This window comes from Nicotiana tabacum, chromosome 8, assembly GCF_000715075.1.
Source record: "Nicotiana tabacum cultivar K326 chromosome 8, ASM71507v2, whole genome shotgun sequence".
In the NCBI taxonomy this organism is placed as follows: domain Eukaryota; kingdom Viridiplantae; phylum Streptophyta; class Magnoliopsida; order Solanales; family Solanaceae; genus Nicotiana; species Nicotiana tabacum.
Genome location: NC_134087.1, coordinates 163,697,026 through 163,710,199, shown reverse-complemented (window position 1 = coordinate 163,710,199; position 13,174 = coordinate 163,697,026). Strand labels below are relative to the sequence as shown.

General features: G+C 39.1%; 1 long non-coding RNA gene across 1 annotated transcript; it reads right to left on the bottom strand.

The window, feature by feature from the left end:
• Positions 1 to 643: 643 nt before the first annotated feature.
• Positions 644 to 4,115, bottom strand: LOC142162849 (uncharacterized). The gene is made up of 2 exons (XR_012694326.1): positions 2,952 to 4,115; positions 644 to 822 (listed from the first exon to the last, which is right to left on the bottom strand). It is a non-coding gene; the product is annotated as an uncharacterized LOC142162849 (long non-coding RNA).
• Positions 4,116 to 13,174: the final 9,059 nt, after the last annotated feature.

The window sequence follows — 13,174 nt, the reverse complement described above, 5'->3', positions numbered from 1 at the left end:
ATCCACCAGAACACGTCTCACAGTCACATCATACTCATCATATAGCCATCCAACCACTCATCGAGCCACAAATTCTACTAATAGGGATACTACCGGACTTATAAGTCCAAAAGTACGTGCTCACACAACCAAAATCTCCGTGCTCAAGCTACAGTCAAAACTCGACCTCAAGTCCTCCAGACTGGCCCATCATCACCACACTGAAATCACATCTCGCACCTCATCCATGGAATTACAAGCCGTCGATGCACAGCGGATATCGAGTGCTCATGTGCGCATACGAATGCATGGAAGGAATTCAAAGAGTTACGCTTCAAGCTGAATCAATGCTGCACGATAAGGAAAGAAAGATGGGAAGTATATCCTAAATGTCCTGTAGCCTCTCGAAGATATGTATGGACGTCATCATACCGATCCGCAAGACTCTACTAGACACTTGCTCATGACTTGTAGAATCTATGTACCTAGAGCTTTGATACCAATCTGTCACAGCCCAAAATCCGATAGTCGTGATGGCACATAACTCAACCCGCTAGTTAAGCCAACTTATAACTGTCTAATCTCAATAATAGTAATAAGACAATCAAATAATGGAATTATATGAATCTTAAACCTTTCTCAAGGATTGGTAGTACAAATCATGAGCTTCTAAAAATAGAGTTTATAAAGCTGATATGAACTAAATACACCTTCTATTTGAAAAGTACATAAACAGAGTTATAAAATTTAAGGTTGCCATGACCAAGAGGCAGATACAACAGGGACGCAAGTACATCTTCCAATCTAGCTCTCATCGAACACATCAACATCGACATCCGAAATCTGCACGCAATGCGCAGGAAGTGTAGTATGAGTACAACCGACCCCATGTACTCAATAAGTAACAAACCTAATCTTAGGTTGAAAGTAGTGACGAGCTGGAGCATAGGTCGGGTCCAACACCAATAATCAACAACAAATCATAACAATGTGAGAGCATATAAATAAGGAAGTAACTTAGAGATAAAATGCTTAGTTTTTTACAATTTTTTCGAAAATAGTTTCGCTTCTCAAGAATATCAGTAAAAACTCAAATTCTTTACCGAAATCGTCATAAAATATGAGATAGTCTGAAAACTATAATTTTTTCGAAAAAAATCCTTTTCACAATAAACAAGATGGTTCATTTTAGTTTCAGATAGCAAGTGTGAGATAACTCTTTATGACCACATATCAATGTGTGTAAAAATCATGAATGACGTGCTACCGTACAATGTGAGAAAAATGCGTCTCTATGTATGTATGTCATATATGCATGCCAATACCATGTATCTCAGAGATGAATCATGTACTCACACTCTCAGATTACTCAATCTCACTGTCTCACACTTTTCACTCATCATGCTCAACCACTCAGTACTGTATATGGCCCGTACGGCCCAGGGAAATCCATCCCGAAACATATATAACACTAACTATAAGTCCCCTAGTACCAAGGAAAAAAGGCAATCCAACCTTGTGGATAAATCCATCTCCAGGTATCAAGTACTTCGGACAAATCCATGTCCAGGGAAATCCATCCCTCAATAATATCATTTGCACTCACTGGGGGTGTGTACAGACTTTGGAGGGGCTCCTACAGCCCAAGAGCTATCATAATCATCAATATAACCGAAGTGGCGTGCAGCCCGATCCCATAACTGTCACTCATAATCAGGCTCTCGGCCTTACTCAGTCATCAATCTCTCCAGTCTCACCCATGGGTTTACTATGTCATGGAAGTTAACCTAGAACAATGATATGATGTATCAATAAATAACAACTAGACTGAGATATGATATGAATGTATGAATATGACTGAGTACGAAATATCAATGAAATCAGTAAGATGACATCAAGCAACGACCACTATGGGTCCTAACAATATCAACATAAACTATAAACATATATTTGTCACACCTCTTTTTTACCACCCGATGGGGTATATAAGGGAGTTTTTCCAATAAAAGTGACATAAATCGAAATGAGATTATTTATTTAATTTTAGAGTCGCCACTTGTAATAATTTATTTGGTGTCTCAAGTCACCGGTTTATTTTAAATCCCAAATCGAGGAAAATTTGACTTTATTTAAAAGTCTGCGAGACCAGAAAACTAGGTAAAGAATTCTGTTAACCCGGGAGATGGTGTTAGGCATTCCCGGATTCCATGGTTCTAGCACGGTCACTTAACTATTAATAATTGGCCTAATTATCCGATTTACTATATGTTTTAAACCTATTGTGCATTTTTAACTTAATGAATGCTTTTAATTATTTTAACCGCTTTTAAGATTTATGGAATTATTTTTTGAACAAGTTACGATTGTCATACACTTGTCGTTTTGGAACACACTGCAAATCACGCTACATGAAATGCACCCGCGGTTCGCGACATGTTTATTTTATTATTATTATTCAAAAGTTATTATGATTGGGTCACATGAAATGCACACCCGAATTAGGGATATTTACCATGACTATGCCACAGGAACTGTACCCATAGTCACAATAGTTAATTAATCGTGCCTAAAGCAAGCTACGAGATTTGTGAATTATTTTACTAAACTACTTTGAGATTATGCGTGAAAGGCCTCTGATTATGGAGCGCTTTTGCTAAAGGAGATTTCATGCTCATGTCCTTTTTTAACTTCTTATTTCATGCAATTGACCAAGCCCAATTCCTAAAGGGTGAACAAATTAATAACTAATTAAAAGCTTACCATCTAACGAACATCACAGAAATCGAACTTTGTTAGAAACATGTTGAATAAAAGTTCTAAAACTTAGCATGGAGAGTGAAGCGAAGGGAACGAAAGAGATTGTGAAATATCTGCATATCTCAAAGTAAAAGCAATAGAAAATAATGTTGTGAAAAGGACCAGCAAGATGAAAATGTATTAATTGAGACAACAAACTTCAAAAATTGACATACCAGTCTCCAAGTCTTGTAATATTTGCAGACGGGAATATCTTTTTTAATGAAGCTGGAATATTTCCAGAGAATGGTGGAAGCACTGGGGTCATGCCCAACTCTTGCATCCGATATAATATCTGTTTATGCAATGCTAACTGAATATTTAACTAGTTTTGAGATAAAGGTCCACCCCATGCGTGTAGGTTTCCCATGCGCGCCCAAGCCAGGAAGGCAGGTCCACCAAAGAAATCATTTAGATCTTTAGTAATATTATAATCCTGATGGCATATGAAACCTTAACTACTCGGCACAAAGAATAAGCATTTTAATCAACAAACTTTATCTGAAAAAAGGCCCAAGTTCTGGCCTACTTCATAGAGTAGATTCAAGATAGGAGTGCTAAGTTTATCAATATAGAAACTATGCATCTGTTAGCAGAATGATAGGTTTATGGCATTTGTACTACCACAACTGATTCCATTAACATATACAAAACTCATGCCCTTGCTCAAAGGTATCAAACAACTTGTATGACTTTCCACATTTGAATATCAGGCAGAAATTGCTATGGCAACAACCATTTGACTCTAAATTAAGCTAGGGGAACCCACAAAATCCAAAGCTATAAGAATACCAAGAAAACGTTTTGTCAGATAGCTTCTTGCCCCGTAAACACTAAAGGTAAGTTTATTACTTGAAGTGCCATCCAATCTACTTCTATCTCCCACCTTTGCCAATCCTACCAAACAAATGAATCTATAGCAGAGAATAGCAGAACAGTTTCCAAATAACGGCCTAGAATTCCTAAGGTTGAAACTCAACTATAGCAGTATGAATAACAACAACTTCTTCTACTCAAACAGCTTTCCAAGATCCAGAAAATATATAGCAATCGAATGAAATTAGAAACAACTTCTGAATCCCTTTTTTTAAAAACTATTTTTGCTTTGTTTTTGGAAACTTTGGTTTTTTAGATCTGTAATTCAAATTTTTGAATACAGAACTTTGTTTTCAACTTTGTTTGATGAGAGATATCCGTGTGAGAGTGAGTGATGAATTTTGTGTGTGTGAATCCATCAGAAGAGGGTGACTGTCTTTGTGTTTCTTCTTTGATGAAGATAGAAAAGGGTGCGCCGTTTTGTGTCTTTCAAGAGAAGGGGTCCTCTTTTGGTTGTTCATCTGATCTCCTCTTTTAGGTTTCCTAATGTGTCTTTTAATGGAGAGGGAAGGGTTTATTGGGCCAGGCTTGGGGATTGGTATTGAAATTGGGTTGGGGTTTAAAATTAATTTGGGCCATTTTAGGAATTTGCCCAATTTTAAAAGAAACAAGACCAAAAATATATTTTCCTATTTTCCTTTTCTTTGTTTTTTCCGTTTTCTTTTCTCTAATCAATTAAAATCCTAAATCAATCTATTTTTGTAGAAATTAAAATTCTTTATCTATTTTTAACATTAAAACAACTAATTAACTTAAAACTAAAGAAAAATACTAATTTTAAAGGCTAAAATCTAAATATGTAAAAATGACCATTGTTTGCTTAATAAAATTAATTCCTACATGCAAATTGAACCTAAGATGATATGCAATTAAAATGAGACAAATTTTATGATTTTTCTATGATTTTAAAAACATTAAACATGCATGAAATGCAACTAAATAAAGAAAAACTCCTAAAATTCATTAAAATTATTCTTGATTTATTTTTAGGAGTTATTTTCATGTAGGGTAAAAATTAGGTGCTCACAGCTGCCTCTCTTTACTCGGAAACATGAAGAGTTTTCGGGCAAAGATAAAGTGAGCAATTATGAGCAATTTTTGCCCGTTTGAAACTCCATGGGTAGCATTTTTTTGAAAAGTCTGACCGAACCTTGCTTCGGAGGTTGCCTACATATCCTTGGCTATAAAGGAATCAGGTCAGTGTAGTTCTGAAAGTTTTGGTAGCTGAGACTACCAAGAAACTGTGCTTTCACTATTGTTGCTCCTGTTTTTGCTTGCTGAGCTCCTTATTACACCAAAATCAAAAATGAAAAGCTAAACTAGCTAAACGTATCAACTACGAGTTACAAGATTCCTATCTATAAACCTTTTAAAGCTTGATCTTGAGTCTTGGCTAGTTCTTTCTGCAGACTCTAATCTGAATCTTGATGCTCGTTAACTGCAACCGCTGCTTTTCGGATCAAGGCAAGATATGCGAAGCTTGTGACTTCAATCATATCTTGAGCAATCCGCATCTTTTCTCCGCTTCTACTTAGAGCTCACTTCTTTTCTGGTTTTTCTTTTCTTTTATTTGAATCAAGACTTCTTCTTTTGGTCTCCTCAAAATTTGTGCCTCAAAGTAAAAACTTGCTCAGGCACCAAAACAAACAAACGAAAGAAATTTTCTGCCCCAGTTTTCACTAAGAACATTTCGTGAGTTATTGTAATAAAAATCTAAACTACTTCTTCATTGAAAGAAATAAAATCAGGATTGTGTATCTTTGGGAGAAGAGAGATTAGGGAGTGGAGCCCTATATCTAAAATGAAATCAAATGGGGATCAGAGGTCCTAGTTGGGAAGATTACCAGGTTATGCTAGCATCAACTAAGGAATAGGACCTTGTGCCGGAAAAGATTACCAGGTTATGCTGGCAAAGCTAGGGAGTGGGACCCTATGTTGGAAAAGATTACCAGGTTATGCTAGCATCAACTAGGGAATGGGACCCTATGTTGGAAAAAATTACCAGGTTATGCTGGAAAACTCATCGGGTTATACCGGCAAAGTCCTCGGGTTATGCCGGGGAAGTCATTGGGTTATGCCGGAAAGGTCCTCGGGTTATGCCAGAGTAGTCATCGGGTTATGCCGGGAAAGTCATCGGGTTATGCCGAAAAAGTCCTTGAATTATGCCGGAGAAGTCATCGGATTTTGCCGGAAAGGTCCTCGGGTTATGCCGGGGAAGATCATTGGGTTATGCCGGAAAGGTTCTTGGGTTATACCGGGGGAAGTCATCGGGTTATGCCGGAAAGGTCCTCGGGTTATGCCGGGATCAACTAAGGGGTGGGACCCTATGTTGGAAAGATTACCAGGTTATGCTGGCATCGACTAGGGAATGGGACCCTATGTTGGGAAAGACATAGCTAGAGATTGGAGACCCTATGCTACCATGATTTTGAATTTTTCTTCTTCCTTTCATTTTATTTTTTTAATTTTATTTAAGAAAATCAGTAAAAATGCAGGAAATAATTTGGAGGAGACTTCCCTTTTGGATTGATTATTGCTGTAAAGCTTTCATTTCATTTTTTTTATTTTATTTAAGAAAATGAGTAAAAATGCAGGAAAGAATTTGGAGGAGACTTCCCTTTTGGATTGATTATTGCTGCAAAGCTGTTTCTAGCTCTTGCACAGTTTCTTTTTGGTTGCACCTGCTTCTTGCAAGTTGCTTTGGATTGCACCTGTTTCCTATTTTCAAATAAAGAACAATTGTTAGTTTGAAACGGTAGTTGATTTTGTGGCCTTGATTATTTCAACCACTTGATCTCGGCCCCTTTCATCTGCAACTGGTTATTTCCTGATACCGATTGCATTTCTGACCCTAGAGAAACTCTGGCTTTCCCAGACTTTGCCATGACGATTGGTCGATGGGACTCAATCTTTTCGACTTCACTTTGACTCTGTAGGCCTTTTCCTTCTGACTTGTTATTTTTTTTTCTTCTTATTTTTTTTCTTTTTCTTTTCTTTTTTTTCTAACTTCGGGGCATTAGGGAACTTTTGGCTCCTCAAACTTTGTCGCAACGACTAGTCGCGTGGGACTTAACCTTTTCCAATTTATTTCGCCTTCATAGGCCTTTCATTTCTGGCTTCTTTATTCCAACTTTAGTTTTAGAGCATTTGGAATCCCTTGCCTTTTCAAATCTTTGCCGAGATGGTTAGCCACGTGGGACTCAACCTTTTTCAACTTCATTTGCCTTTATAGGCACTTCAATTTGATTCTCTTTTTCCAAGAGTTTTGAATTTGAAGCATCGGCCGCCATGGCCAGTCGAGGTCGACTTTATGCCCCTAACAAGGCTGTGTGCCTTTTTGCACATTAGCCCATGTCAAACGGAATCCTTGTAAATCAGTCTTACCAACCTTTCTTTGTTTTAGTTTCGGAACAGAGTTAGGCCGAAAGGGATTCAAAGAAAATAAACAATGGAATAGAGAATGAGGGTAAACAAAAAGTGTCCCTTTCGGGGAAAGGAAAGAAGGACTTATCTTGAGTGCATGCGGACGTCAATGAACATGACATGCCTTTTGGACTGGATTCCTAATCCGTGAAAATCATTCGACTCTCAGAAATTCATCACAACTTTTGCCTCAAAATCGAGAAACCTTGCCAGGACTTTGTCGATGTCAATAGCTGTGAGAATCCTCTCTTCGATCAGGGGTGCCACTTCCGATTGCACTCCTGTCACGACCCAAACTGGAGGGCCATGACTAGCACCCGACCACACTTGCCGAGCACCAACGTACATTTCATCTAACCTTCATTATTATCTTTTAGGGCTGACGAGATCAATATAAATGGTAGACCTGGATCATGGACAACCAGCAATAAAATATGACGGCATGAACATACATAGCAGGGGATGACCAGACAATCAAGAAACTACATATAAGGTATGAGCTACCACGCCACTATGAAAGACTATACAACAAAAACTAGCTGACAAGGCATACCAAACTATACATGAGTCGACACCTGTCTATGAGCCTCTAAAGGAACGTAAGTGCTGCAACATAGCCGGAACAGGGCCCCGACATACCCATAATGTCTATAACAAAAATGCATACCAAGACCAAGGCAAGTCCGGAGAAGGGATCTCGCCAATCACCGCTGAACTGGACAACCTACTGTGGTGGGGGAGCTGCACCTGCCTGTCTATCAGGACCTGCAGCACGACATGCAGCGTCCACAAATAAAAGGACGTCAGTACGAATAAAGTACTGAGTATGTAAGGCAGGGAACCATAAATACGATCAGTAATGTAAGCAAGGATAGAGAATATACAACCTGTAACATCTTAGTACCTCTGAGGGACACTGACATGAAATGCATGATACATATGTATAAATACATAAACCTTTAAAACATTCGCCTCTGTGGGCATCATCATCATCATATCGTACCCGGCCATAATAGGCTCGGTAAAAAAACGTACCCGGCCACGTGGAGCTCGGTAAAACCCAACTGATTAGTGGTTGCACAATAGGTGTCGTACCCGGCCAACTATAGCGTGGCTCGGTAGAGTAAAATAGATACATATATATAATGCATGCTCGACTCATGGAATCACATTCTAAACCTTTCGGAGTCACGTAAGGTCGGTATCCTCTGTACACGTTATTAGGACTAACTCTTCACTATGAACCTTATAAGATTTAGGAAGTACGAACAACATTGATAACATAAGAATAAGAGAAGCAACATTAACATCAATCGTTCCATAAGAGGGAAAACAATGTAAGTACTGCTAGCTTCTAAGAGTAGAGTATCTTGGAAGCTCGTTCATTACATTATGTACAATCGGAGTCGTGCAAAAGAAGGAACGGGATAGCCTCACATACCTTGTATATATTGCCCCAATCTCAAGCTATGCAATTGTCAAAACTCCTTAGTCTACAATAAGAGAAACGATACTATCGTTATCATTTAAGCGTCATAACTATTATGTATCGACCACAACCTATTTTACGATGAAACGGACAGCACCTCCCCTATATATATGACCTCACACCATTCAAAACAGTCACCAAACAGCCCAAACAACATCAATAATAAACATATTGAGCCTCCCAAAATAGTCCACACACAGCCTAATCACTCCATACATACGACGACCACCGTAGTCGTGTCAAACAACCTAGAAATGTTATGAATAACTATCAGCCCATAACCCTACATATATATGGTGTTTCTCCACACCCTTCTTCCTCCAAAACTCCACAAAAATACGCAGCCCAACAACAACGCAAAACAGTCCACAAAATAATAACATTACTACCAAGCCTTTCGATATATATTTCACAAGTTCTAGCTTCAATGTCTTAGCCGCAACTTGGATAATCTTAAATACATATAGAGTAAGAGGTTCTTTACCTTTATACAGAAAGAACAACTCCAATTTGACCTTAAATTTCCATGAAATACTCCTCCAATGCTGCTACAACAACAAAAAAGCAAAACTAGCGATCAATTAGTGTTTTTCGGCACTAGAATCACTTTAGAAGGCTTGAAATCACCTAGTATTGATATTAAGAACATGAGGGAGTATTTACAGAACATAAACCCTTTAAAACAACCTCCCACACGAGCTGGAACGACACAAAAATGAGCAACAACAAGAAGAACAAGAGACTTACTAGCGCCACGGAATTCCCGACACTTGATTTGTGTTGTTTGCCCCTTTTTTGGGTCTTGAATCTTGAGAGAACCTTGAGAGGATGTTCCTAGGGTTCTAAGGTCTGAAAATAGTGAGAAGAAATGACTTAAAACGGGTTGGAGGCATCCTATATAGGTCCAAATATCTTAAACCGCCTTAGTGGGCCCCATAGAGAGGTGCTTGGCGCAGTCTCGCGAAAACGCGAATATCTCTCTACTCCGAGATCGTATCGATGAACGGTTTTATGTGTTGGAAACTAGACTCATAGATCTTTAATTTGGTTGGTATATCACCCCGTAATTCCTTGTAAATTATGAGAAAAGAGTAGAAACATTTGACCTAATGTTTAAGTAAAATTATGAACCTAAGTTGCGACAACTTTTGTCGACTTTTGTTTCATAACTCGTTTGACTTCAAGACTTATGATACGGATATTATATGATTAAAATAGATTAATAAATGACCTCTTGAGTGTATTAAGCACTGCTAGATTACCTGAAAATACGAGTTACAACATCCTTGATTCGTTTAACTTCTAATACTTGTTAATCACCCTTATACACTCTTGTATCACTTAAGACCAATAGGATTGACATCTTATCATCCTAAAGATAATTCTTTCTTGGATTTATGTTAACTAATATATGGCATGAACTAACACATGTGGATATGGGTTGTAACACCCTCCCCCTTAGGAACATTCGTCCTCGAATGTAAGGGTTTATGGGGAGTTTAAATCATCGTGGATTCCAATGGAAATTTCCGATCAATTTTCCCCTATAAAATGGTCACTAGCAAAACTTGCAAGTAATTAAGCCCAACATATGGCTTCACAAGGCTACACAAGGCATTATGCGTATTTACATTATCTACATATCACCATTTTGTATTAAGGAGGAGTATTCTCAAATTATTGCTTACCTCATAGAGCCGTTTCACCTTCCAATGTATCCTGTCTTCCACCAGCATCCTTGTTATCTTCATTCTGGAATAAGTAAGGGTATTTAGACTTCATCTCCTCTTTTGCTTCCCATGTCATTTCTTCCATATTTTTGTTCCTCCACAATACTTTGACGGAAGCTATATCTTTTGTTCTCAGCTTGCGGACTTGCCGATCTAATATCGCCACTGGCACTTCTTCATATGATAGGTCCTCTGTAACTTGTACATCTTTTATAGGGACGACTCGAGAAGGGTCTCCAATACATTTTCTCAACATAGATACATGGAATACCGGGTGGACAAATTCCAATTCGGATGGCAATTCTAACTCATAAGCAACCTGTCCAATCAGTCGAAGAATTTTATACGGCCCGATATACCTTGGACTCAGCTTACCTTTCTTCCCAAAACGCATAATACCCTTCATTGGTGAGATCCTCAGGAAAACCCAATCACCAACCTCAAACTCTAGATCACGATGTCAGACATCAGAATAAGATTTTTGCCTGCTTTGTGCCGTCCTCAATCGCTCTTGTATCACTTTCACCTTCTCAATAGCTTGGTGAATCAAATCTGGCCCATATAATTCTGTTTCACCGACTTCGAACCATCCAACTGGTGATCTACATCTCCTCCCGTATAGTGCCTCGTATGGGGCCATTTTAGTACTGGAATGGTAGCTATTATTATAGGCGAATTCTATGAGTGGAAGATGATTATCCCACTTCCCCTTAAAATCTAGAACACATGCTCGTAACATATCTTCCAGTGTCTGAATGGTACGTTCAGCCTGTCCGTCAGTCTGCAGATGAAATGCAGTGCTGAGATTTACTTGTGTGCCTAAACCCTTCTGGAAAGACCTCCAAAAGTTAGCTGTAAATTGAGCTCCTCGGTCTGATATAATAGATACGGGCACACCATGAAGTCTAACAATCTCCTTGATATACAACTTCGCATAATCTTCAGTCGTGTAAGTTGTCTTCACTAGCAGAAAATGGGCACATTTTGTAAGTCGATCAATTATCACCCAGATGGAGTCAAATTTATGATAAGAGCGAGGTAATCCAATAATGAAGTCCATATTAATCACCTCCCACTTCCAGGTCGGAATCTCTATATTTTGAAGCAATCCACCGGGTTTCCGATGTTCTATCTTTACTTGTTGACAATTGGGACACTGGGCTACAAATTCTGCAATAGACTTCTTCATATTATCCCACCAATACTGCTCCTTGACATCATGATACATCTTTGTCGAGCCGGGATGGATGGAATATCGGGATTGATGAATCTCATTCATAATCTTCTCTCGCAACCCTGCCACATTAGGCACATATAATCGGCCCTGGTATCTCAGTGCCCCATCTCTTTCCGATCCCAAAAGCCATACTTTTACACTGTTGAATGCTTTCTCTTAATCGTACTAAGATAGGATCTTCATATTGTCATGCTTTTACCTCGGCTACCAAAGATGATTCTGATGTATTCTGTACAGTAACACCTCCGTCATCAGAGTCTAACAATCTGATTCTCATATTGGCTAGCTGATGAAGCTCTTTAATCAACCAACATCTACCTGCCTCAATATGTACTAAGCTTCCCATTGATTTACGGCTGAGAGCGTCTGCCACAACATTGGCTTTACCGGGATGATACAATATCTCGACGTCGTAGTCTTTCAATAATTCAAGCCACCTACGCTGCCTCAAATTCAACTCTTTCTGCTTGAAGATGTATTGTAAACTCTTGTGATATGTGTAGATGTCAACATGGACGCCGTATAAGTAGTGCCGCCATATCTTCAAAACATATATTACTGCAGCCAATTCCAAATCATGGGTTGGATAATTCTTTTCATGCTTCTTCAATTGTCTTGATGCATAAGCAATCACATTCCCACGCTGCATCAATACGCACCCCAAACCTATACCTGAGGCATCACAATATACCACATAACCTTCTGTTCCTTCAGGAAGAGTGAGCACTGGTGCAGATGTCAATCGATTCTTCAGCTCCTGAAAACTACGTTCACAAGTGTCAGACCACTGGAATTTGGTAGCTTTCTGTGTTAACTTAGTCAATGGTGATGATATAGAGGAAAATCCTTCTACAAACCGCCTATAATATCCTGCTAGCCCTAGGAAGCTGCAGACTTCTGATGGTGTTGTAGGTCTCGGCCAATTCTTTACTGCATCGATCTTCTGAGTGTCGACACTAATACCCTCATCAGATATCACATGGCCAAGGAATGCTACTGAGTTCAGCCAGAATTCACATTTGGAGAGCTTAGCATATAACTTATGATCCTGAAGCGTCTGTAATACTATCCGCAAGTGGCCCGCATGTTCCGCCTCCGAACGAGAATACACTAGAATGTCATCAATGAATACAATCACGAACACATCAAGATAGGGCCTGAATATAGTATTCATGATATCCATAAAAGCTGCTGGGGCATTTGTTAGCCCGAACGACATCACCAAGAACTCAAAGTGCCCATATCTTGTCCGGAAGGCCGTCTTTGGAATATCCTTCTCCTTAACCCTCCCTGATGATACCCTGAACGTAAATCAATCTTGGAGAAATACTTGGCACCTTGGAGTTGGTCAAACAGGTCATCAATTCTTGGAAGTGGATACTTGTTCTTTATAGTAGACTTATTCAACTGTCGATAGTCGATACACATCCGTAACGACCCGTCTTTCTTCCACACGAATAGGACTGGTGCACCCCAAGGTGAAGTGCTAGGACTAATAAAGCCCTTATCCAGCAAGTCTTTCAACTGCACCTTCAACTCTCGCAACTCTGCCGGGGCCATTCTGTATGGAGGAATAGAGATCGGTTGAGTGTCAGGCAACACATCAATGCTAAACTCAATCTCCCTTTCAGGAGGAAGGCCTGG